The sequence below is a fragment of the Motacilla alba genome, chromosome 1 (genome assembly GCF_015832195.1).
Source record: "Motacilla alba alba isolate MOTALB_02 chromosome 1, Motacilla_alba_V1.0_pri, whole genome shotgun sequence".
In the NCBI taxonomy this organism is placed as follows: domain Eukaryota; kingdom Metazoa; phylum Chordata; class Aves; order Passeriformes; family Motacillidae; genus Motacilla; species Motacilla alba.
Genome location: NC_052016.1, coordinates 57629331 through 57655989, shown reverse-complemented (window position 1 = coordinate 57655989; position 26659 = coordinate 57629331). Strand labels below are relative to the sequence as shown.

Genomic DNA, 26659 nt, shown 5'->3' with positions numbered 1-26659 from the left:
ATCAGTCATGGAGCACCCTGGGGGAAATCCTTGACCTTATATAAAAACTACACCATATTACACCTCTTATAACTGAACTGAACTGAAACTCTAACCTAAATTATCTCCATTGAAGGAAGACCTGAATGAAATTTCTTGAGCTGGCAGCAGTATGGGTTGGTGTCTCAGAGTGAGTGGGGCAAGGCCTCGGGCTTGTTTCTGCAGCGTTGGCTGTATCCTGTGTTGGTCTGGAGAAGTGAGCAGCTCACTGCTCAGCCCCAGCTCTGGGTAGTGTCAGTGGACATGTAATCCAGCTGAAATGCACATTCTTGCAAAAGGGCTGGTTTTGGTCCCGGCCACTTCCCTCCTTTGGATCGAGGCTGGTAAAAGTGTGACTACAGGATGACTTGTTCAGATCATTGGCCCAAAAGACTGTGCTTGTATGATTTTATTACAAGGTAGGTGGTAAGAATGTGTAGTGAGGGACAGCTCTGTTTAATGCCAATCAGCAGCGTTACTGAATTAAAAGCAAAGACTGTAGATGCACAAGCAATGCAGAGAAAGGCAAAAAAGCAGCTGGGTGTATTGGATTTGTTTGCACATTTCTAATGTGTCCTTATGTCATAGCTCAGCAGAATGAGTATCTTAGTTGCAAATCTAATTAAAGTATGGCAAGGCTATGGATGGAACATATTTTAAATTGTTGTTCACATTTGTTTACAAGAAACCTGGATAAAACCCCTTTTTCCCTTGCCTGGATTGTACTGCCTTTGTTATCTGTGGTCCACTGATGTTTGCAACTCTCTTGATTACTATTGGAAAGCAGTTATTAAACAGAGTGTTTCATTCTTAACAAAAGTTCCCTAGAAACTGGCAGGGCTAAAGGATTTAAAGGTCTCATTCTGAAATGCAGATCATATCTTTTTATTAAGAATTTCTTTGTGGATATTGGAAATGTAAAGTTGACATTTCAAGAGAGATCCGCACAAGCAAAGCACACAGTGCTTAGGAAGAGAAAAGCCAGATTCTTCTGGCATTATTCATAAAGAGAAATATTGGGACCTCATGTGAATCAGCAGGTAGGAGGCTGCAACGTGCCAGTAATATCATAGTGCTCTTTGAGCATGTTTGGGAAATTCAGAGGTTCAGAACAGGTCTAAGCTCTTGATTTAATTGCTTATCTATCTACTAGTCTGATTTTTCTCCTCTATTTGCTTTACTTTCTTGCCTTATCACTCTCTACCATAAGAAATAACAACACAGATTTTGTCCCTATGTTTTGCATCTGCCTACAGAGATAACTTTCCATAACTGCCATTTTCATTTTGGTATTTTCCCCTTCCTTATCACACTATGCACATGCTCCCTCTTCCAAATCTGCTAAGAAAGTATGCTAGCAATGTGCCTTTACATGTTTGACAGAACTCTAGCATGCATAAGATCACTGATCATTAAAAAAAGGCTGTCTAAACAAAATCTTCCTTTTTTTTTTTCTTTTTTTCCAGGGTTTATGCACATCTTAATTTGGCTGCACAGAGTCTGCTTGTATAGTTGCCCCTTTTACCCTTTTTTCTTCTCATTTTGCCTCCCTACTCTGTAAACGAAATGGAAATGGAAATATGCCTTTAGGCACATGATTTTAAAAAAAATCACGGATTTGGAATGTTTTTATTACGTATCAACTGTAGTTAAAAATACAAATTTTATATTTAGGAGCCTTCGTTGCTGCACATTTACGAATCAGAGATGAACACTCGTCTGCAGACACACTCATGAGCAAAAATAGCACGTTCCCAAGTGCTATCATTTGGGGAGGCTGTAGTACAAATTCCCTGGCAGCTGGGAAAGCAGAACAGAGTGCAAGGCAGCACTAACAGAGCTTCTGTGATAGAGGGGAACTCATCATGGCCTTCTAGAAGTCCCACTGGGGGCCATGTGCTATTCTTGACAACAGCCTGACCCTACAGGGACACTACCAGACTGGAATCAGGAAAATTTCCTAGTGTTGTAGTGTTACGGTGATTTACTTCATTCAAGATGTTCTCAGATCTTTTTCCTTTAGACAAGTGTGGTTTCTTGTCTATAGCTTGTTCAAGAATGGACCATACCCATAGGAGTGTGGCACTTGGAAGCCCCACACTGCCATGTCACACATTTGAGTGCGTCCTCCCATAATTTTAGTTATTTAGGCACTGCAGAATTTAGGCACATGTAGAATTAAAGCTCACTGAAGATAGACTGAATTAAGGATTCTTGTCTACCCCGTGTATGTTCTAAGAAACTTGCAATACAGCACAATTCAGTTATACAAACACATAATATATGCTCAATATGCCCTAAATAACTCTGCCATGTGTCTCAGAGAAGATGAAACTCATCTGTGCAAGAAACTCTCTACTGCTGACTTCACCCATGAAAATTTTGGGAGCATTCCAGCAACAATGCATCTATCAGTCAGTCACCTGTTTCCTTCCTCTCTCCTGCAAGGTTTATTGCCAGTTCCACCTGTGAATGTCCCAGCTCAGACCCATGCAGGGGAGCTCTGCCCTGTAGGCACCCAAGGACAGCGCTCCAGGCAGTGTATCACAGCAGGCTCTTAGCCCCTTGGACACTTCAGCAAGTCGTGTGGCAGCCTGTTGTGGGGCACTGTGGCTGTCCCTGCTAAGCTTCTGGGTAGCACAGTAACTGAAAGACCTTTGGCTGTGCTCACTCTCCCTTATTTTTGTTATAACTAGGGCCAGGTGCACAGCCAGCGCACAGAGATGGATTGTTTGTTCCGTGGTGGGTTGTGCCCTCCTTGCAACATGGTGTAGATCCCGTCTAGGAGGTATTTGTGGGGTATTACAAAATGGCTTGTGACCCAAGACAGGAATGGTGAGATCATGAGCACTGAGGGACCGCTGGGACTGCAGCTGTTGCCTGTTGCAATCCCTGTGGCACAGCTGCATGCAGACAGGAATGTCTGGCATGGAGGGAGTGCACCAGTGAGGGGATTACAGGCTCATGGAGATTAAGACAACCACCGAATAGTTTTGCATAAGGCTCTTGAGGTTAGCCAGAGGCAACCATGCAGATGCAAGTTTTGAACACCATCCCAGCCCAGAAGTTAGGTGCCATCACTAAACTGTCACAGGCTCAAAGAGTGGCTGCCTTGGTGTGAGAAGCCAATAAGCAGTGACCCTGTGGGGATTTGACAGAAGACCCAGGTATGATGAACTAGTGGCAAGTATGTAAGATGCTATTTGCCTCAAGAAGAGTTACTTTAGGTGAGTTGGGCTGATGGTGGGAATATTTGCTTGTCTTGAGGAGTACATCAGCAGAAAGGATTGCAGATGTAAGGTGGCCCCAAGAGCAGGTAACTGAGGTTCTGCTGACAGTGTGTATGGTGCTGACATGCCCAGGAAGTCTGGTATTTACCTGCTTGAGGAGAAGGAATCTCCTTTTGCTCTGAAGAGGATAATTACTTTTCTCAGTGTCTTGTGCCTGCAGTTAGCTGCTGCTTTTTGTGCATGAAACTGCATCATGGGATAACAGCAACCAGAGGAAGAAAATCCTATCACCACTTTGGTTGGTGGAGAGCACATTTGTCTGACTGAAAGCTAGATGGTGGTGCCTACAAAGGTGCCAGTGTGCTCAGTGTCTTCAAATGCACCCAGAAACCGCAGTTTTCCTTTCTGCAGCCGCTTGGTACCACTATAGCAGGGAGTGCAGTGCTGTGTGATGTCACTGTTCTTTATTTTGACACTGTTTATGTCACCCTGTCAGACTGAAATATGGTTAAAAGCTCTAGATACAGGCCTGTGCTCTTCTTTCTTAGCTAAGCTCTTAGAAACTGGTATATTTATGGGTCATAACATTTAATTAAAAAGTAGATAAGCATTAAAATACCAACATTCCAAGTGTCTTCATAACAATTAAGTGGTACGGAATAGGCAAGAAAATTGGGAAGTGCAGTGTCCTTTGTAAGCTGAGCATCATGCAGTGAGCAATAATGGAAGAGGAGCCTCCAGCAGGGACACTGCCATCAAACACACAGTCTGTAGAGACAGGAACTCTGCATAAAAGCTTGTCCTAATTTGCCTGATCAAAGCTTCCTGTCAGATTCAAATGCAGACCTTCTCCACCTAGGCTCTTTGTAGAGCAATGTGTGCGTGGTGGGGGGAGTGTTCAAGAGCCTGTTCAACAAGTGCCAAGTGCGATATGTTTAATGCCAAACCTGCTGTGTGAGGTTACATGTATGTGCCAATGTCAAATATCTTAATCTGAGCCCTAAGTACTGATATAACTCTTTTCTCAGATGCACTGTCAAAGTTAGGCGGTGTATAAGTTCAGTGGCTTATGGTATCTTCTTAATGAATATCATTGCATTGCATATTAACTGCCTCAGCAGTGTCCTTATTAAAAATTTAGCTTGCTATTTCTACAGTAAACAAGATGATGTTTGCTTTGCAATAGATAACACAAACTAGTTCTTGAACACCACCCCCAGCAAAGACTTGTTTGGGATGAATTTGCACATCAGGGTTCAGCTTTGTGCAGATTTTCTTTGGCTTAATAAGGATTGAATTTTTGCTGAAGCCTTTTCTTTAGTGAGCCACTAAGAGGCTCTCTTTCCATTACCCTGCTGCTTATATTCACAAAACTTGTAAGAGTTTAATACCTTTGAGCCATCTGTCTCTCTTTCAAATCAGCCAATTTGTTCAAAAGTTATTGGTGGAGGTGATAAGGAGCCTGACACACAAAGGGAGACAGACCAAAAACACAAAGCCAGTGGCTTTTCCTTAGGAAATCAGTCTAAATATTGATTGCACCAAAAAAAATCTTACAAAAAATCTTTGTGGACTAGATTCCTTTCATGTAAGTTTCTCCAAGTTTTGAATTAAAAATTGGCTTATGAAAATAGGTAGAAGAGAATTTCACCCTATAAATGGGAGCTTTCTTCTATTTTTCAAATGCAGCAAGAGAGAAAGCCCAAAACAAGGCCTGAGACCAAGAAGTGGTATTTGTCCAAAAAGCACCTGCTCAGTTAGGGGAACTGTCCAGCTGTGGCAGTGGGATCTGCTCAGACACCTGCACCTAATGGACATGGACATCTGACTTGCCAGTTCGCAGACCTCTTCTGCAAGGCCATCATTTATATTTTGTGTTGTCATATCTGTCCAGGAGCTCTGGCATTACCTGTCGAGTTCAAATCTGCTCACACTGAGTAAGTCTCTTAAATCAGCTCATGTCAGCTCAGGGAACAGTGCTATTGCATTGCAGCCAGAGTACCATTGCTTCAGGCTTTCAATAGTCATTTGACAAAATAACTTTAGCTCTTCAAAAAGCTTACAGTAATGGCTCTAACCCTTATCTTTGTGCACCGTGTAGAGTTCCACCCAAACAAAGGAGGTTATGTTGAGCAACTGAGTGAGTCATTGTAGGTTCCAAACTGAGCATAGGCTTAGGAACAACATTTGGTTACAACAGATGGGAGGAGCACATGCTAAGAAAGATATAACTATCAGCAATTGAAAACACAGCAAGGCCAGAGGCAAATGATATGTACATATGGCTTCTGTATGAGTACATACACAGTATTTCTTCCACACTCAGTAATTAAAAAAAAAATTAAATATTGCCTACTGGGAAATTTAGGTTTCTTACATTAAAAAAGTGGTATATAATTTCATTAGATGGTAAAATGAGACTATCATGTAACATTTGTCTCCACTTTCCCTATAATAGGGATAAAATATTCTTAAGGCGTAAATAACAATGGACTTGAGTCATAACTGAATAGTTGCTTCATTATGTTACTGTACTGCAGCAGGGAAGTCTCCATGACCATACGGAAACCCCACACCCAGGGCTGACTAGGAATGCCTGATAATCCCACAAAACAGGTCAGCAAGTGCACTGGTAGTACTCCTGGGTATCTGAGAAACAGTCTGGTGCTGAAAAAAATATCAGAATTTTCATTGTGTGTGCTTGTCACATGGGATGTGGCTACCATAGCAAATACCCTGTATGTGGATCAAATATCCTGGTCAAAGATTGAAGCAAGCTGAGGCTTCTTTGCCGCTGGGGCCCCATGTCAGGACTCTAGATGCCCATGCATTAGGTGACACCCCAATATAGACTTTACCCTTTGGGCTGCTTACCTGTTCATCATCTCTACACTTTCCAATTTATTAAATTATGATACAACACATTGGAACAGATACAGTAAGACAGCCTTTCAGCATTAAATCCATTTTGTAATAGTTTCATGCCTGGAAATTCATTTAAGATCTTTATCACTACCCAGGCTGAATCAGGCCAGAGGCACTGGGCGTATTTACCCAAGCGCGGTGTCTCAGGCACAGGCAGCCCTCCACACCAGGTATAAACAACATCTCTTACCTACCCCTGCAATGAGCAGGTGCTTTCATTCAGTGGCAACAGCTTAATAGGATTGCAAAAGCTGTACGTGCCAGTCATCCCATTGCAGGGTGATTTCTAATGACCTGCCTCTCTGTTGTGTCTCATTTGTGGAAGAAGCCGTCACACAGCTCATCAAAGTGAATTTAGCCCTATTTGTACTTGCCTGTCAACTGTCTAAACTCTTGTTTAAGCATCTCGCTTATCACAGCAAGGAGGTACTAAAGGTTATTGTTGTCCTGTCCTTTTTAATTATAGCTGGACAGTACTTTAATAAATGGCGATGGAAGTAAACAAGTTTCAGAGTAGGAAGTGAAGGATTGTATTATGCTGGAGCTGCTACTTAGCATCCCACAAATCAGTCAGCTGGTAGCTATAACATGTTAAAGCTGAGGACCTGCATTAGCAGTAGCCTTGTTTCCAAGGCTTTGATACATACATATAGTCTTTGCTACCTTATTAATATTCACAGGATGAGAAAAATATAGCCATGAATATATATCTAGCAACAGACCATTTTGAAAAGACGCAAAAGTATTGATTTCCATTTTGCAGTGTTCAGTGATGATTAATTTCTCCACACCAGTTGCCCTAATTAAGTTAAGGCTCTTTCTCCTGAGCAGATGATAGCACACCATACAGGCAGGGGTTTGATGTGCCATGAATAAACCCAGATCTTATGCCCCAGCTCCCACCTTTTAGTGGAAGTGAATAACATATATATGTATATATATAAAATCAGGATAGACATGGATGTTTGTGGTGCTGACACGTCCAGGAGTCTGAATTATTGAAAACCTGGGTAATTAATATTTTCTGACAGTGTGTGGTGACTGAGAAACTTTATGGGGCTTGTTGGCCCCAGGATCCAGGTGCTGCTCAGGCCATCCACATGCTGGGGCAGATGTAACTACTTTGGGGTGCTGAGCAGAGCCAGAGGCTGTCACAGCTCCTTCAGAGAGGCTGGGGGCAGAACTGAGCATCTCAGACTGTAAATTAAGAACTTGTTTTGGATACTCTGTGTCACTCTAGTTTCCCAGACTAACCCAGTGAGAAAATCAGGCACCTCATGGTGTTCTGCATTACTTTTATTTCTTATTTCATTCCTTCATGTCTCTGAAGTAGGATTTTCTTCTAACTTGGAGTATTCCTTAGAGCTCAGTGAGAACCAGGAAATATTTTCCTAATACTGAGCAATTACAGATTTTTTTAATAGAGGTCCTGCAGAAAATCATGTCATATGTGTGTCTGGTTTGAGAACTATTAAAATGTTTGAATTTACATTTACATGCATGAAAATCACCTTTGGACTGAGATTAAGCCCAGAAAGCATCAGCCCCAAAGGCACTACCTTGACAGAACTTCTAGGAAATGTAAATGAGGGTTAAGAACTGAATTTGTTTTTGAGCAATTATCTTCAAAGCAACTAACACTAAACTAATCTTCTGCAGAAAGTGATGAAGCTCTCTTGCATGGGAAAGACAGGCTGCAAAATCCTCTGTTAACTGCAGTTGTGTGATATGCTCAGTCTTCAGCAATGGAAAAATGGGTTGAGAATAGGCAGGACCACAGTCAGGGGCACTGGCTGGAGACTCGGGTTTGTAGAAGTCTTTCAGCCAAAACTCTTGAGTGAATCAACGCCTGGTAGGCAGGGCTGCACAGGCAGGCTGGGGGTGGTGCTTTGCCTTTGGAGTGTGAGGCTCTTCTCTGACGCCTTTTCCCCTCCCAGGATGATTTAATTCAGGTTTGAGCAAGTAATGTCAGTGCCCAAACTCATGTTCAGACCCGTGTCCAAATCATTCTCAAGCGCTCTGATGAGCCATTTGTGTGAAAAATGACAGGCTGGGAGTTCTGCCTTGTAGTGCGTTATTAGAAACAAGTGGAAGGAAGGGAGTGTCCCCTGCTTTCAAGAAGAGAGAGGCTTCCTTCATGTTTTACTCATCACTGAAGATTTATTATATTCAAGAACTGCTATTTCTTCTTACTCTTCAGCTTTGGAAAACTACAATGCTACATTTTCAAAGCCAATTTAGTTCTTGTGGTGTAGAGTTTAACAGAGCAACTCTGTTAGGGACGTCTCTCTGCAAGAAGTAGTACTAATTGGAAAAACCTGGAAATCTTTCTTAAATTTTATTTCATGTTTATAATAAGAAAGTGCTAAATGTATATAAAAAGGCAGAAATCCAAAATGTAATGGTTATATATCATTTGAATGACAATAGTATGAGTTATAAATATATGATTGCTTTTTAAATATAATAGAATTGTGCTTCTTGCAAATTAGGCAATTGAAATGTGATTAAGGAGCTACTGCAGTTTTTTAAAAGCCTTCTTGTTACAATAAGAAAGAGAAAACAAAACTTCGTGCTTGGTTTCATTTTAAGGGGTAATCAGCAATTAGAAAGTTGAAGACAAGTAGGTACCCAGCTCTGTACCTATCCTGGCAGTATAGTTGAGCACTCAGAGCACGACAGACTCATTTTTATCACCAGAGGAAGAAAATTATAGCCATAAACTGTTCTTTACTGGAGGCAAAATCACGATTTGTTGCTGCATCTTGGTGTCTCTGGTCCTGGTCTCAGTGCTGCCCCCTTTCCCAGGCATCTGGCAGTAAGTGATTTGTAAGTTTCAATTAAGTCACTATAAAAAATGAGTAGCTTGAGGGCACTGGTTTATTACTGGTATCCAACTCTGTTTTCATTTACTAAATGACATTCTGAAAGCTTCTGTTCTGAACATAATCACCTTAGGGTATGCACTGAGCACAGCCCTGGATGATTCAATTATTTCTGAATGCTCTTCTCTCCCCAGAACATAGGGCTTCGCACATTAGCAGCATGTTTAGTGTTTCACAGTTGTTCTCTTTGCACTCATCAGGGTTTTCCCAGGAACAGGCTGGAAGTACACAACTTGCTGCTGCTTCCTGAAAACATGTAACCGTTATGTCTCTCCTCAAAGTAGCTTACTTCCCCAGATGAGTGTGTTAAAGCTGATACTTTTTGCTTGTTTCTTTCTTTCTTTCTTTCTTTCTTTACAACTGTGCTTTCCCCTTACTGTTTATGAAACCTTTGCATACTTTTCATAAAGTTTAATTATGGAAATTTATAGGATATGCTTTGTCCACATGACTTGTGAGGTAAAATACAGTTTCCACAAAGTTTTCTGGGAAGCTGCTGTGGAGAATCATAATCACTATCAGCATGTGCTCTTTCCAAAGCTGTTCCATATTCTGCTGGACAAAAACAATCCAGACCAAGAGGTGAATCATGAACCTTAGGACTACAACAAGTCTGCAATTCACAGATCAGAGCTGTCAATAAAATTGCAGAGCTGTGACAGTAAGTTATATAAATGACAGGAAAATGCTGGAAAGAAAGAACATGTCAAAGCCCACACATCTTTTCTGAAGGGACATCAGGAGTGAATGTGTTAACAAGTGCTAAACTTCAATATTTTTGGTTTTATACAATTTTTCAAATTTCAGTTAATTTCATAGGCAATTTCTGAGCAATGGGACAACAGCCACTGGCTGAACTGCCATGTATTTGAGGGTTTCCTCAATCATTAGTGAACATCAGAAATGTGCATATTAGCTAAGTCCCTTATCAGTAGTTATCCAGTGTAATTCTGTGCACTCCTCTCTCCTGACCCCCCAGCTGATGTGGGTCCATTGCCAGTACTATCCATATCTCTGAATGGGCATTTACCCTTCCTGTCTAATCTAGGTACACATGCTTAAAGCAAGTTTGAAGTCTTTTTGCCCTCTGCTCTGTTACTCAACACTTCAGCCACCTCAGCTGCCCCAGTTCAGTCCAAATACACACACCAGAGTAGCACTAGGCACACTGGTATTTCAGTCTCTCAGACTTAAACTCTCTCAGGCCTTTTGTGGCTGGGACATGTGATGGGCATGAAACTTTTGGTGAAATCTTGCCATATTTGACATATTCTGGTGAACCAACCTGTCTTTCAATATCTCAGCTGGTGAACTGCTGAGGAAGCCAGAGCTGCCAAAGTCTCTTGAGCTGTACAGGGCCAAGTTTCCAGATTCCCTGTGCCCTATTCCTGATTTTGGAAATCATGGCAAAGGCTTTCCTATGTGCAGCTCAGGGCACTTCTGTTCATATGAGGGTCTTCTGAGTTCATGGACTCAAGATAAGTGACCTCAAAACACCTCAGAACTGCCAAGCTTGGAGCTCATGACAAGTGCTTGCTGCTCCTGGTGTAGCTGTTGTCAATGACCTGGTCTTGATTTCATATCAAAGATTGTGTTGTTGCATAACCCTTCCTTCAGCTGGAAAATCAAGAGGCATTAGCAAAGGCCAGAGCCAAGCACTCTTTTTCTGGTATTTCTGAGAGGTGAATATGTTATAATTTCATTTTGGAAGAAAATTTAGAAAAATCCCTTTGATCCTACAGAAAGTGCAACTGAATTTCTGCATGTCCTGCATGTTGCAAGTAGTGCAGACACGTAATTTTCCCAGTTGGTCAACAATGCCAGAGAAAATGGAAGAACAGGATAAATCAGTATCTGAGAGCCTCAGGACCAACAAAAGCTTACAGAAGGTAGAAGCAGAGATGGCCTTACTGAAGACCAGAAAATCCATCTCTTTTTTTACTATTTTCTAACTTGAAAATAGATTTTTATTTATAAAAGAACATGAATGGCACACTAATTCCGAAAGGACAGATGTTTCCATCCACTCAAGCTTGACAAACAAAGCTGTATTACAGTTTAACTCATATTGCTTCTGTAGTGCACGTGCTGTTGGAATACAAGAGGAAGTTAAGGCATAAAATATCAATTCAGGCTTTGTGAAGGCATTGCTAAAATCTTGCCATCTGTGTAGGGGTCAGGTTTAATATTTCTTCCATCTGCAATTCAATGAACTGGTACCTATGCAAATCTGATTAAATCAAAGGGGTAGTCACTTCCAATTATTTTTATTAATGACCATGGATAAAATCACTGTAAACATAGAGTTTCTGACACTTAATAGAAAGGTTTGACCTTGTAAAGCTTAAACCCATTAGTTCATTTAGCTGGCCTCCTGTCTATCTAATGTGTTGAAAACAGAATTTGGTTGTTTAGCTTCAATATCCTTCCCAGAAACTTACCCTGTATTGACTAGGAGACAAAAATTTTAAAAAACATAATGTATAAAAATCATTTGCTTAACTTCCAATTTGAATTTGTCTGTCCTTACATTTCAGACATTTTTCTTGTGCTTTCTTTCTGTAATGAAGAGATTTTCACTCTCAGATATTACTACATTCTGATAGAACTATTTATCAAGTTTGAGTTTTTTGGATAGGCAAAATTACTGCTCCTCACTGTACTATTACTTAATTCAGTATGCAAACAATTCCTGTAGCTGTTTTTTAAAACCTCTCAATTTTAAAAAAAAGGATGTCAAATCTGTCCCTAACATCCTTGCCTGTTTATTATTTCCCTGCCATATCCTTAGGGATCAAATTACACAGCATTTCTTTCCACAGCATTACACAGCTATTTCTTCACCCAGACCATTTTGGAATCAATGACTTCATGATCACATCACCTTTTCAAAGGATGCAGTCACTCACCTGAAGAAGGAATGAGTTTTACCTCCTAAGGGCAGGGGCTCTCCAGCTGGATGGAGGGCAGGCAAATGCAGCAAAGTTGCTGATTATGGGGAAGAAAATTGATTCTAAGGAAAGATTTAATATCCTTTTGTGGCTGTCCTGGGGCACTGGTTTGGATTTTGGAGCTGGCAGTTCAGCAGTGTTGAAATGGAGCAGCAGGAAGCACAAGGAGTTTTAGCACAAGGGGTTTTGGGTGGGAAGTAAGCAGCATGTGCCTCCTTTTTGTTGGGATGATATCCTGTGGGGTTTATTGCTGACAGTATGGGCACACAGTGATACTGCCCTAAAAGTGCTTCTATCATATTTTTAGTATATTTATAGTAACTTCAATGAAAAAAAAAGGTGCATTTTAGGTGAAAAATCTCTTTCACATACATTCCAGTCAGAGTCAGCCTCTTGAAAATCCATTTAAAGAGAAAATCATGGGCCTCTGAAAAGAGAGGCAGGAAAATCTTAAAAGCACGAAATTCAGTGATTTGGAATAAAGGAAGCTTAAAACAGACAACATCTGTTGTTTTCAATCCCATGGGATTTTCTGGTTTGTTTTTGTTTTGTTTTGTTTTGTTTTGTTTTCCAAATCCCAGCCCTTAATGAAGAGCAATGTCAGATTTAGAAAGGAAAAAAAATGATTTATACAAAATTAGAAATGTGTCTGGAAATCTGAAATCCTAAAGGATGTAAGCCAGTGTCTGCTCCAGATCTGTCTTTGCTAATGGAGAGAGGTCCAAGTATTGTGTCATCACAACAGTTTACAAGTGCTAGCATATATTTAATCAGTCTACAATGGGATAAAAATTTGTTGGAGAAAAAGAATTTCAGTTTAATTTTAATGGCCAAAGCCGAATACAGAATTGGACCCAGAGGCTAACTGGAATTGCTATGGCATATACAATAGCATAGGCTGCTTAAAATAGTTCTGGGATAACACAATTTCAGGGAAATGCAAAATGTTTCAAAGAATAACCAGGGTTATTAAGATTTTGCTAGAAATAGCTTTTTATAGTCAACAGGTGTTTTAATGCTATATTTCAGCATACTAAATAGATGCATATGTAAACCACCTTCTATCAAAATGACTTCTGATATAAACTTTGTTTTCCTAAAGTTTTGGAAAACTTTAAAACAGTTCTGAGATATTGAATCAACATACCAATGTCTTTACAATCTAAGAGCTGGCACTGCAGAACTCTTCAAGTATCCTGTGCTTTCTACTTCTTGTGTTAGAAAAGGAAGCATAAAGGGAAGGAATCTGAAAATAGCTACAACACTAAACACTTTCTGTTGCTGTAGGTATGGGAGTAGCGTGTTGGTAGTATAAGTTCATCACATGCATTGACATATTTTTGTACATTGTGCCATGAAGCCAGACAAGGAAATTGCTGAATTATATCACAAACAATCTGATCTACAAACAAACTGACCTGCTATGCAGATTTCTGGCTTAAGAGAAGAATTAAGTTGATTGTGTGAAATAAACCTGAGCTTTTTTCCACAAGTGCATCCCTGAAAACTTAAATTCTATCCTGTGTTTGAGTAGAAATTCATACACCCTTAACTCTGTAAAGGTAACCCAGGAAAAATCTTTGGATGCCTTGTTAGCAGTTATCTTGATTAGAGGGATTTGTCTCTTAGTTTTCGCTATTCCTTGCTCAGTAAGTTGCACTGATCACAAGTGCCACCAAGCCAACTAATCTTCCTCATCTGAAAATCCAATTACCATTCTCTTTTAAGTCACATACCTTGCCTATGTCCTTTGTTGCTGTTACAGCCTTTCAGCTGGCCTTCAGAATGCAGTCCCATTTCAGTTACCTTCTTGCACAGGGCTTTGGCAATTCTGATGTGTCGACTCTCCCTGCCGGCTGCCTTGACATTCACACAGCACTGGAGCTCTTGTGCACACATTTGCAAAGACCTGTAAACTGCAGGTCATCTTAACCTTAGGGAACCTTCACTGTTTGCTGTCCAGAGGTACACAGCTGAAGCTCCATGTCATAGCGAAAAAGATTTTGAAGGATGACTGCGTGGCCTTCTCAGAGCTGATGGACCCATTGCATTTCACTCCCTGAAAATTGTGCAGGAAGGACCATGAAACAGAGCTCTTTGCTTATAGCCTCCCTCTTCCCCCAGTAATTATAGTCTTGTTTGCCAAGCCAAATGAGGACCTGGCGGGGGAAATGCACGTGGTGCTAAACAAGTCCTTCCATTTGCACATATGTACTGTTACATGTCTATGGCAATAATAATTCTAATTTGTCCATGAGCTGCACTGAGGAGTGCTTTCAAGATACACATCTCTCTTAAGCTCCTTCACAGAGCCTTTACAAACAGCATGTGTATGGAAAGAATTCAGCAGCTCTGGAGTGCATCACAGATACGTTTGTTAAAGCAGTCTGTGTATAGTGGTTTTTTTAGTGGATTATTAAGTAATGAAAAACTTACTCATGTAACTTCAGCTCTGATTTCCATTCTTATTAATGCTGCTAACACATCTGATACAGCTGAGTTGCAGTTGTACAAGGGAGGATTAGCTTGATTCCTAGCTTTATTAATGATGCTGATACTGTTATTTTATTAAGGTTCTTGTTATTTTTGCTTATCTTGGATGGCTCTGAGAGGTTTTTTATGCAGGTAAAAAGAAGGGGCATGAACTCTGTGGTAAATCCACTGACTCAGTTTAATATTGACAGCTTTATCTGGACTTAAGCCAGTGTATATAGGATCCAAATCTGAGCTGACTTCTGACTGTGAGCACGTAGGAATTTTACTCTTTTTTTTGTGAATTTGGTAGTGTTTCAATGTTTGCTGTAGTCTCGTAAGTCTAGATGGTTTAAGGTCCATTCACTGTGTGAGCTGGCCATCTGCTCTCAGTAATTGCAAATTCACTTCCAGTATAAATGAACTGTTCCTGTGTTCTTGCATTTCTCTGAAATGCCTCCGGCAACTGCTCCTTCCTCACATGGAAAAGTCACAGCAGCTGTGGGATTCACAAGGACCTCAATGCTTGTGTCTTGCTACACTTCTGGCAGCAAACCGCAAAGTGCAAATAACTTTTCTAACTGCCTAATAACTGCAAACCCATTAAGTGTAAATTCTGTGACACCAGAAAAAAAACCCAACCAAACCACTTGCTTTAAAAGAGCCTTTAATGGGATTAGAGACTGTATGAACACCTGGGGTTGCTCTCAGGGCTAAGTAACTGGAACACGTTAGAGATAAGGACCCAGCTTTTCCTTGAGTGTTGGCCAGCAGGACTGCAAGCTGCCCAGTGGAGCTGGCACTAGAAGTGGGAGGTGGGGATGTGGTTCCACATCTGCAGGCACCCCCCTCCCTCATAGTTGCCTTCATAAAGTGGAAGAATACTCATGCTACTTCCCACATTTTTCTTTTGCCAACAAACTTCTGTTTTCTTAACAAAAACAACAACAAAAAAATTGTCTTCATGAATGCAGACAGATCTGTCTTAAATTTATTTACTCTCCTTTGATAAAGGACCAGTCCCAGCAAGAGCCCCAGACAGTGCTCGGCACACTGCTCCCAGCACACTAGTTTGGTGTGCAGGATGTGCTGCACCCTTCACAAAGTGTGTGTAGGTCTCCTCCTGCTCTGGAGCTGCTGCCACAGCATGAGCTCTGCTGTGGCATCCCTGCATGCTGCATCAGTACAAGCCAAGTGCCACAGCTCAAGGATCCCCATCACACCGTGCTGGGAGGGCTGTCAGCCCCAGCCCACCAGGGCAAGGGGCATCAACCCTCAGTCTCCTGCACTGAGGTACTTACCAACAGCTGCCACTAAATATCCTTATGAAATGCAAAAGCCTAAACCCTCTTCTTCCCCCCTGAACTGCTCGAGGGTTACACTTGAACACAAACTACCTGATCACTAGTTTCTTGTAAGATGGCCATCCAAGGGCGCAGTGGCACTCACATTTTGCATCATGCCTTAATGCTTTTGAGATGTCTGACAGCAACCAGAAGGTACTTAAACCCACATTCCCCAGCCTTAATAGAATGTTTCACCACAAGGTTGCCAAGTACTTGAAAGCAATACAAGACAAATAAATATACATCTTTACTGAGGTCATTGGTTTTTATTGGGCTGCCCTGAAATGTCATTTTAGGAATTGATTGACACTTAGGCTGTTTAATGATCTGTAGCACAAGTGTGGAACATGACAGAGGTTGCAGAAGACACAAAAGTGTTTAACTAATCCAGATAGCAGAACATAAAGGAACTTAAAATGGGACATAATTAAGCTAGGTATGCCCAGCACAGATGAAGTTCAACATTGCAAAAAGCAGGGCAGTCAATAGCTGGGAAGAATAATCTGATCTACATTGACCCTTTGTAGTTTTCTAAATAGCCTGTCACAAGCTTTCAAGAAGACAGTTAGATGTGATTTCCAGCCTTAGGCTCTGGCCATGTAAGGGCCATGTTCCTGTGCCTCCTGTGGAAGTCCAGGTTTGATGTACTCCCTTAGAGCTCAGCTCTGGGCACGTCTCCTCTCCTAATTTTCATCTGTTTCCCTGTGTCCCTCACAGAGGGGTAGGATATCATCTGTGAATAACCAGCAAAGCCCCGCTTGCAGTTAAACAGGAGAAATTGAGTATTGCTTCTTTTTGTTATACTACTCCTATGTATTTCTCAGTACTGAGAAACACTCTCAGATTTCTTCCCCACAAACCAGCTTCCACGGTGTTTTTCTGTGCACATGTGTTTGTTGCTGCAGTTCTCCAGCAAATGCTGCTCATTAAACCCTCCTCACGCTTGGCATCCTTTCTGTTGACTGCTGCAGCTTGCCAGGCTCCAATGAGTGATGTTCAAAAAGCACAATTAATTTTAAAAGTAACCCATTAAATTTGGCTGCTTATTGTTTACTTTGGGCTTGTCACAGAGGAGTGGCTTCCCTCCAGCCAGCTGTAGCTTCTCATTTTTCTGATCACCCTCCTCGTCCATCTCCTCCTCAGGTTTCCAGTTGTTGGTGAGCAGAGCCGGCCACCCACAGCAGGTCCTGCTGCTCCCACTGGCCTGCCAGGGCTGAGGTGCCTCGCTGCTCTGAGGGGGTGTTAAGATTTTAACGTCAGAAGAAAATACGTCTCATTTTTTGGTGTTTCCCATTCCTCATCATCTCTTGGCTGGATTGTGAGAGCTGGGCCGGGGCAGGCGTGAGAGCTTCACGGCCTCTAGTGGGCAAGGGCCAGAGCTGCAGGCCTCGCCAGCCGCTGCCATGGAAAACACTCTTTTCGTAGTAAATGGGGATGTGTTTGCCCTGGTTTCCGATGTGGACAAGGCTTGTGCAAACACTCCCTCTGTGTGCGCTGCCTCCACGCCCTCGGCGCTCCGGAGCCTGATTGCAGGTTGATTTGACTGAGGTGCGGGGATTTCACAACCAGTGCCTCCAGCGTTTGTGTCAATAGGTGTGCCCGTGCCAAGGGGGAACTTTAACGTGTTTTCTAACAGCAGGATTATTATTGTGCAACTTCACACAGTACAAGACACCAAAGAGAATGGCATCAGAGAGGGTTTGCATGTATGGGAAAAGCTGCTTTGAAATCCCTTGTGAGTCGCATTTGTACATGTGCCCACAGAAATCCTGACCTTCAGTTTTGTTTGATAATTTGATTATTAGAGACTTTAAAAACATGTCTTTTCCGTGACACTGTCAGATAGTCCTGCTAGGAAGGAAGAGGGGAGACTCCATATTGCTGGGACTACCCAGACCATCACAGCACACTGCCTGCTTTGTTGCTTAAAAACCTAAACTGGTGCTTGAAAGACCCAAATATTGTATTTTCTTTCTGGTTTTAGCTTCCCCATTTAGACTGGTTTGTAACAGCCGTCATTAAATGTAGCAAATAAAAATGAAGCTCAGAGATGGATTCTTCATCAGAGTTCAGAGAAGCAGTTTCCATATGTCATTAGGAGCAAAGGAATTAATTCAGACCACTTAAAACTTTCCTGCAAAGTGGCTGCACATGTGATACCTTTTCTTTTCTTTGTTTTCGCTTGGCTGTATTAAAGATGGGAGAAAAGATATGACTGCAGGCTCACTTTGGGTTAATCCAACAAGCAGTGCTTCAAGTGAACAAATGGAAATGTGTTGTCTCCTTAATCACGGCTTGCTTCTTGCAACATTTTTGTTTGAAAATCTCTTTCTCAAGTCACAGGTTGAATGCCTTGGTTTACTTAGAGCATCCAAAAATATTTTTTAAATATAGTGAGATGGATTTAGATTGAAGTTGTAGGAAGTTGATCTGTAAGTGTTACTGAAGTGGTTAGAATGGGATTTTCATTTTAGAAGAACTTATTTCTCATGTGTTGCAAACACTTGAAATGACAGAATTACTGGTAATGACTTTTCTGAGTTCATACCACAAATGCCAAGCCAGAAAAGACTGAAAATGACTCACATGGAACCATTCTGCTTTGTCCTTGGATACAGAGTATTTCACAGAGGTTTTTTTTACCCTCTCTTTTTTCCTAGAAGTGATTTTTGAAAACAAAACCACAGTGTGGCCTTTTAGTGCTAGGAAGTCTTTGTTGCTTTTGCCAAGAGAGTTAGAGAAGGACAAGACCAAGTGTGGCATCATTTGCCAAATGTGGTATGCAGAAATAGGTCTAATTGGGACCATCTTAGGAGGTAGTAGCGTACTGTAAGTTAAATCAAGTATTGCTGTCTCCAACTCTCTGAAAAATCGTTTCTTTCTGTTCCCTTGTACTAATGCTCTTCATTTCTAAAACCCAGTAGTGGCCTCTGACTTGGCTGCATTGGTTGTAAATGATAGTCTCACATGTCTGGGTACCTTCCCAGCACTGACATACATAATCAAGATCCTTGTATCAAATCTCACTTTGCAGGAAATTACTTTGGGAGAATCCATCATCTTCTTTGCCCAAAGCTGCATAATGTACTGCCAGTTTTTGTTTTTCTTTCATTTTTCCCCCTCTGTAAATCATGCTAAAAGATCTGAAGGATGATGGTAATAGAAATATGATTAGTGAAGTTTTTTGTGCTTATGTGTGTTGAAAGAAAATGAATTTGTCAATAGCATAACTGACCAAAGAAGCAAATGTCAGATTTTTTGGATTTCTGAAAGGTCAGGAAGACAATGTTTCATACCTCAATCATGCTGAGTTTTGCTCAAAAAGAATCTTTGCATGTTTAAAAAATAAATTTTATATTGTGAAATAGTCACCAACCAGACTCATTTGCTTTCTCTTCAGTCAGTGTGAAGATGAGAGAATCACATGCTGAGGGGCATCTTTAACATAGAGAATTCATGCCCATTTCCCCTAAGTGATTGTTCAAAATAAACCTCTGCTGTCCTGATTTCAGCCTGTTAAGCTTCAGAGCAGTTCCTCAGATGAGTTGTAAGCATGTTTTTCTCCTGATGTTTGAGGCAGGGATGTGCAGAAAAACTTTGCTTTTTCTTCTTGGTTAGGGACAATTTTCTCCTGTGATAAGAAGAACTGTTTTTAATTTTAACAAATCCCACCTTAAAATCTCTGAGAAATGCATGATACTATGTGAGAGGTGTGAATGGAGGTGGTTTTGTTGCAGAAGGTCTTACGTATATGGGTGTGTTTTGAAAACTTCTTATTTTCAGTGGAAGTGAAAGAGGAGATGCTGGGACATTTGTTTCCTCCCAAGCTCCAGTTTGCAGTAGTTAAGATAGTAAAAAACTTGTATCTGGAGAGCTGCTTTGTAGAGAACTCTGCTTGTCTGATTTCCTAAGTATGGCTATGAATTTTCGCATGTAAGTGCTGAGTTCCCATAGGGTATTTAGGCCTAACATCCTTCACTCAACAATTAAACTTTCTGTGAAGGGGCTTTCAGGTGCTGGGAATGTTCTGACCATAATTTTAAAATGTCTGAATTTAGATGCTGTTATTTATTTCTGATCTGCAAATGTATTTTGGACAGGCCTTAAGAAAATTAGCATCAGTAGTACATCAACTTTGAGATTCCATATATCCTATGGAATTATCTTGATATATTTGACATAGTCTCAGATCCTGTTTGCTCATAAAGAGATGTTTGGGAAGATAGCAGTCTAGTCAGATAAATTACCTGAAATAGTCACAGACCTGGCATTGAGATTTGATGGTGATAAATCTATACTTAGTCCTGTGACACAGTCAGCTGCTTTAACTACAGCTGCTGTGAGAGACAAGAAATTTTACCCTGGGCAGTGACCATACCTGTTACAGAAACTTCAGCAGTCCCACTAGAGCAGCATTTGGAAGGAGGCCCTTAAAGTCTTAGGCAGTACAGGATGTGTTCTCGGCCTTTTACTGCTCCCCAAGCCAGTGGTGCTCTAGCACTTGGCTGGGTATTTGTGGAACACTCTGTTTCCATATGTATTAGTGCTTGAAACCATTAAGTGTTCCACAGCTCTTTTACAAGAGGAGTAATTACATCCTGTTGGCAGAAATTACTCCTGCTGTTTAATTTGGAAACCATATTCTTTGCTTCCAGCCTTGTGTTGTTACACAGCAAAGAGTGGCTGCATTTTCTGCCCAGGGTGGTAGCACTTCTCTCTGACATGTGCATGGGGGATGATAACAATGGTGGTGCTGTCCTTCAGGATGACATTTCAAGTTTGTCTGTGAACAGGTTAATTTTAAATGGTGCAGGCATATAGATTCAGAAATCCAACTTTTATTTACAGCAACAAAAATATCTTTTCTAGCTCTCATTTCCCCGCATAAGGGATGCTGGGCCAGTCCCTGGGTGCACTGGGTCTTGAGGCAAATGCTGATGCTGAACTTTTCTCTCTTACTCTGTCCTTTTAAAGCTTTTTATGTTCAGAAGGAAACTAGCACTGCAGATTATTATTGACTACTAATGGTGTTTTTAATTACTGATTTTCAGGACACTCAATTAACTTTCTGCTGAAAACAAGGATTTTTTTCCTCCCTTGAAGCAAGCCAGTGATTCATATTTTAATATAAGCTTCTTAAAGTTTTGACTCATGCAGCAATTCCAAGAATTTTTATTTTGACTCTTTGAAGCATTTTAACATACTAATGAAATACAGTGCCTCTGTCATCTGCAAAGTGAACCTCATGTTAAGCAGAGCTTGCCATCATTGAGGCATGGCATGTGCCATTTTCAGGGCCTTTGAGATTCCTTGTCACACAGTGTCCCCATAGCGGGAGCGTACAGCCACACTGGCCCAGGCCCAGCCTGCAGGAGCGCAGAGGCGAGGGGGAGGTGCCGCTGAACAGAGCGTGGCACTGCTGGTCCTTGGGAAGGGAAACATTGGGAAGCAGAGCTTGCTGAAGGGTTTTGGAATCAGGATGGAGTTTATCAGCTGATCAGTTCCATCAAAACAAAGGGAATGGCATTGGGCTGGGCTCTGGGAGTCCCTGCTTTGCCCGTAGACAAGCGGGAGATCAGCAGTCCTTTGGTCGCGTGATGAGTAAAGCAGAGAGGCGCTGCTTGGCTTTCATAAGTGAGACTCAAGCTGTAGAGTCCAGAGCTGAAAAACATTTATGTTGGCTATTAAAAGGGAACACATGTGACACAGAGATATGCCATGTTAACTCCAGAGATTTTCCAGCAGAAGAAAGACTAAATGAGGACCAAGTGTAAATGAGAGAGGTTTTTCTGAAAAGTAAGTTAGGTAATGCATACTTTGATTCTTCAAATAATGTGTTTGATTTAAAATGAAAAGGTGTATGGCTTTCTCATCAGGTGGAGATAGCACAACTGTCCTACTTTACAATCACAATACTAAATGAATGACAAATAGTTCAGGATCTCTTTGGGAAATGGCAGTCAGAGGTAAGAGCATGTGCTGCATGAGAGCTACCCAGGAGAAAATCCCCCAGTCAACATGTTATTACAGTTTTCTATTTTAGATAGGATGTTTTCAATTTGCTTTTTTATTTTGATTTTGCCTCAAAATATCCATATTGATTCAGAGTTTCAAATAGCAATAACCCAGTATTATTTTTCCTTTCCCCCTTGTCTTCTTGCTGAAAGTGATGCAGCGCTTCATGTTCCCTCATCTCTATAACTTATCAAATTCCATCATCTTTAGGAGAAAATATGAGAAAAGTATGTTTCGAAGTGAAACCTGAAAACAGGGTTCATCTGTTCCTGGTAGCACAAAGTAAAACCTTTACCTCAAGTTCTCCTCCAGAATCTGCCAGGATTAGCAGAGGACATGCAATAGGAAAGTGGGATGAAAGGAAGGGGTCATGCAGTGGGGCACTGGCTCCACGTGCCCTTCCTCTGCAGGCAGCTCAGTTTGCAGTTGTACCATGGTTATCAGTGGCGTGGTAGCGTGATTAGGGAACAGCAGCAGGAAATGCTTGCAAAATCTGGGAGGTTGGCAGTTGGGAGCAACAGAGGAGATCAAAGGCTTGAGTGCCTTTGCAGACTGGAGAATAATTGCAAGTCACTCCCGAAATGTAGGCAGGCAGTGCAGCCTGGCCATTGGGTCTGTCTGGCAGTGTATTCCCATGGGAGAGGTGAGTCCATGGCACAGGGGGGCACATCTTCAACGCTGCACTCAGTTCTCGTTCCCTGTGATCCAGCGCCCATTCAGCTGGCATCAGGGGATTCAGAAAAGCTGTTGGAGGGGAAGTGGCTTGTTTTATCAAAGGAGACTAAAACAGGAGGGCTCTGCTGTAGTCTCCAGAATCCAAAGATCTCCTTCAACTGGGGGCAACAATGAGGAGAACTTGAACTGGAGGACCCAAGTGTAGCTCAGCTGTGGAGAAGTTTCAGCTGAAAATGGATGTTCAGACTATTGGAGAAAGAAGGCTGCAGGGCAGTGGCGCAGAGGATCTGTAGGCAGACACAAGTGCTCGTCTTCATGGATAAGCATCTTCATCTTGCTCACTTTTCCATCAGTGTCCTCGTACCTGTTGTTTCTTCTCAAAAAACTCAAGACTTTCCCACATCTGTCTAGTGTCTCATGCATTCTGTCTTAGCAAAGCAAAATCTGACAGTAAGAGGAAATAATGTGTTCTTGAGTACCTGAGAGTTTTAAGATGCAAAAGGCAAGGTTTTTAATAATTCTGTTTACCACATTATAGGCAAATACATTGCAGTCAGAGTGCCTTTAAACTGTTAAAAGTTTTCCCAGACAAACTCAGGGTAGAAGGCTTGACATATTAAATATATACAATTCCCAAAAAGAGTTCAGGGCCAAGCCAGCATGGTTGCATGGAGAAGTCTCAGCTCTTCTAGTTACAAGTCACTGGAGGGAAATGGCAAGTTATTTATTCCTTCTCCTTCCCTTTCCCAGTGCAGTTATGGAGAGCTGAAACCATTTGTGAGCTAGGTGTGCCAGCAGGGTCTCAGCAAATCTCACACCCATCTCCAGGTAAGGGGGAAGTGAAGGCTGCATAAAAGTGACAGGAGGAACTATCCTGCTATCCTTCATCCCTGGGACAACATCTGTACTACCAAACAAGGGAGAGTGAGGGATCCCACAGCCAGGGAACACAGACAGACTCATGTTCACGCTGCTTAGCAAGAAGTTGGTAGAAGAGGTCCAGAACAGGGATCAACAATGCAGGGGATTGTTTCCTGGGAACTTAGCTCATTCCCTGGTCTTGGGTTCAGTCATACTGGTCTGCTGTAGGGCTTCATTCACAATTAATAGTGTGGCCCAATTAAAGATTTGCAGAGAGAAAAAGTCCTGATAAACCATCATCTATGCTAGCACATTTTGCTGCCTTATTGGGGATTTACTCTAGTTTGAGCCTGTGAGCTGAGCACTCCGTGGTGGTAGCAGCAGATCTTCCCTTTCATCCCCGAAGAACTCAGTGCACTTGGTAGAGCTAAACCACATGGAGGATGATGTATAATAAATATATTTATTTCCACCTGCAGCAAACATTTTCTTGTTATTCAGGTGATGGTCAGCAATCTCAGGGCAGAGAAAGAGCAAATCTTGCCCTCTGTACCATAAACATGACTCCAGACATTAAACAAAATGCTCTGTAAAAGTCCTTGGAAGATATCCAATCTATATAGTGCATGTCACACCATTGTATTGAGTATTTTTTCTCTTTGGAAACCTTTGCTAGAGATTTAAAATTCTGTTATTATTCAACTGGATATGTACTACTGATGGGTCTCATGTATGGATTTTCAAGTACACTTTAAAGGTCAAACGAGTAATTTTAATCAGTTATGTGGGGGTTTTTTGACAGCTGATAAGTACTGAATGTGCCACAGCACCTGGAAAGCAGATTTGCTATATTTACCATTACATATATTTGGATTGGGTGCAGGGAGAGTGCTCTGCCCACACTCATTTCACTCTCCATCATCAAATTACTAGCACTGATCAACCAGTGCATCCACAGGAGAGCACTGTCGTTGCAGCACTTCAGATCTGAGTCACAGCTTGGACAGGGGCCCAGGACCTGTGTATTATGGCTGCTGGTTAACAGAGAAGTAGTTGCATCACAGTGGTGTTGTCCTTGGCTCAGAGCATTCCTGGCTACTTAATCCATACTGCTTTCTCCTGGGCTGCCAGGCTAGTTACTGTTTGGAAGTTAGTCTGGTGTGGTTGTTCTGAAATTCTTGTGTTCCGGTCACTCATGCCATGGTGGTGGAGATCACAAGGTGACAACTGACTGTCCTCACTTACTGTCTGCAGAACTGAAAACAAACAAAGTAAGCATATTTTCAACAATATCAGTCATGGTCTGGGAGCAAGGCTTGAGCCCGGATGCTGTGGCATCAGCTTCTATCAGGTGAACAAAAGGACTGGCTGCAGTGCTTATGGAAGCATTAGTGCCTACAGGGATGAGCAGAAAGGCTGACCAGCCTAAGAATGAATTGAGGAGATTCTTCAGCTTAGGGAATAAAGACAGTCAAATTGGATCTGACAGAAGCCCACAGATTCATCTACCATGTGGAAAAACTGAACTTGGGAGGACTGTTGGGCATGTAATGAAGTGGTTAGAGTCAGAATAAATAGACAAAAGGGATTTTTTGGTGTTTTTCCCACTGCATTTTTGGAACACTGTAGGGTAGGATAGATGAGACTCAAAAAGGGATGAGATCCACTCATAGAAGACCAGTGATGCAATAGTTCAGCTCCAGCAGCTGGCAGGCGAAACCCACAGGTCCAGGCTTGCTGGCAGTTGACCGGCACACTTGGGGAAGAGTTGCTGTTGGCACATGCTGCTCTTCCCCCATCAGAAACTGAGGAGTCCTTCATCAAGACTCCAGAAGCAGCTCAGCTGCTCTTCAGTGTGGGCACCAGTGAGGGGAACTCATGGGCCACCAGGACACAGACAGCTGTTGGTATGGAAGGAGTTGGTTTTAGCCCTGGCAACACTTAAGCTGGGATGCAGCTCTCACCATAGAAAAATCCTAGAGAAAACACCAGGATTTTGCAGTCCATTCAGACTGTATCCACATCTGCCCAGTCATTTTTCATTTCCACAGCACAGTTTCTTAAGAAGATCTGGAAGGTGGAGAATTAGAACAATTAACAGTTTACAGAAACTCAGCTCTGTTTTGCTGTTTTCGTGGGAACAAAGTTTGTAGTGCTGGCTTTATGGTACCACCTTGCTTTTATACTCCATGCTTTGTTAAACATGGTAATGAGCTCAGTGCTGTGTAGTGCACTTAGTGCTATGCAGAAAATAAAAGTATTTCCTGCCCACACTTCAGAAGAGCTGCTGTGATGGTAAAGTCTCTTTCAAGCTTAGGGCTGCTAGCCTAAACACTATGTACACTGGGCTGGTCTGTCAGAAAGCTCTGTATTGCAAATGTAAATTTATCTTTGTAAGAATGACAAGCTCCTGTTCAAAGCACAGCGCTATATAAAGCAGTTCTCCAAGGCATACTATATTCCCCCCCTGGAACAGAGAGGAGTTTTGTATTACATTAATCAGCATCTAAGCCCTGAAGGTCACAATTATCTGGCCACTATTTTTCAGTATTAGTGATTTTAGTACATGATTAACTTTCATGTGTGCATCATTAAGATGAGGAATTGTTTTCAAAGTTTCAAATAGAGCAGCAGGTCTTAGCTGTAGTATTTGCCCTACTTGCCCAGCCACTCTTAAAAGGGATGATTTATAGAAAATCCAGCTGTGAGTTTTCGTTTCTTCAAGAGCAGGAGGCGGGACTAGGAACAACCTAAAAGCAAGCGGAGCATTGATCAGAGTAGAAATGATGTAGAGCACAGCTCCGCAGACAACAGCTAAGCATCGTGGAAGTATTAGCTGGCAGCGATAAGGAGGCGGAAGCAGAGCTCGGTGACAGAGGAGCCATCTGTCGGGAGCTGGGAATCCGATTTCAAGAGAGCAGAAAATGAAGTAAAGAAGAAAGTGATTTTGGTTCAGAGGTGCAGTGGAGCCCAAGGATATCTGTGGACAGTAAGTTTCTATACTGGAACAGGGATGTTTAATACAGCAGCTAATACTGATTGGAAGGGCTTTTCAGCTTTGAAAACAGACATAAGTAGCTCCTGTATTAAATAGCTTTTACTTAAAGGTTTTATTTATTTGTAAGATGTAAATAAGCTTATCTGTTTGAGGTAATGTGTTTCAAAACTTGTAAACAAACTTTAAAACTGCTGGTGTCCCTTACTTCAGAGGGTGGGTTTTTTTTGTTTAGTAAGGTCACCTCCTATCGAGGATAAGATTTATTTGTAACCTTTCAGAAAAA

The 26659-nt window shown here is 41.7% G+C and overlaps 1 protein-coding gene across 6 annotated transcripts in view; it reads left to right on the top strand.

The window, feature by feature from the left end:
- STARD13 (StAR related lipid transfer domain containing 13) overlaps positions 1-26659 on the top strand; it is a 287606-nt gene that overhangs the window by 188823 nt on the left and 72124 nt on the right. The window contains exon 1 of one of the 6 annotated variants that reach the window (XM_038133210.1): positions 10-26367. The exons of the other annotated variants lie outside the window; for them this stretch is intronic. The gene's annotated coding sequence lies outside the window, so the exon portion shown is untranslated. Of the gene's footprint in view, positions 1-9; positions 26368-26659 lie in introns of those variants that run through there. 6 annotated transcript variants of the gene reach the window in all.